Here is a 207-nt window from a genome sequence, read left to right as displayed (position 1 = left end):
CTGGGGTGAGTCAATAGATGGATGGGTGGGCAGGGGGACAAAGGGACAGGTGTGGGGAAGGATGGATGAACAGCTGGGAAACAGATGGGTGGCCAGCCCAGCAGATGGTGAGGTGGCTGTGGGGCTGAAGAGCGGGTGCGCTTGGGGATAGGTGGGCAGTTGGCAGAAGTTGGGGGGGATGGATAGGTGGATGGATGGATGGATGGA

This window comes from Mesitornis unicolor, unplaced genomic scaffold (assembly GCF_000695765.1).
Source record: "Mesitornis unicolor isolate BGI_N332 unplaced genomic scaffold, ASM69576v1 scaffold28860, whole genome shotgun sequence".
Lineage (NCBI taxonomy): Eukaryota > Metazoa > Chordata > Aves > Mesitornithiformes > Mesitornithidae > Mesitornis > Mesitornis unicolor.
This window is presented reverse-complemented; position numbering follows the sequence as displayed.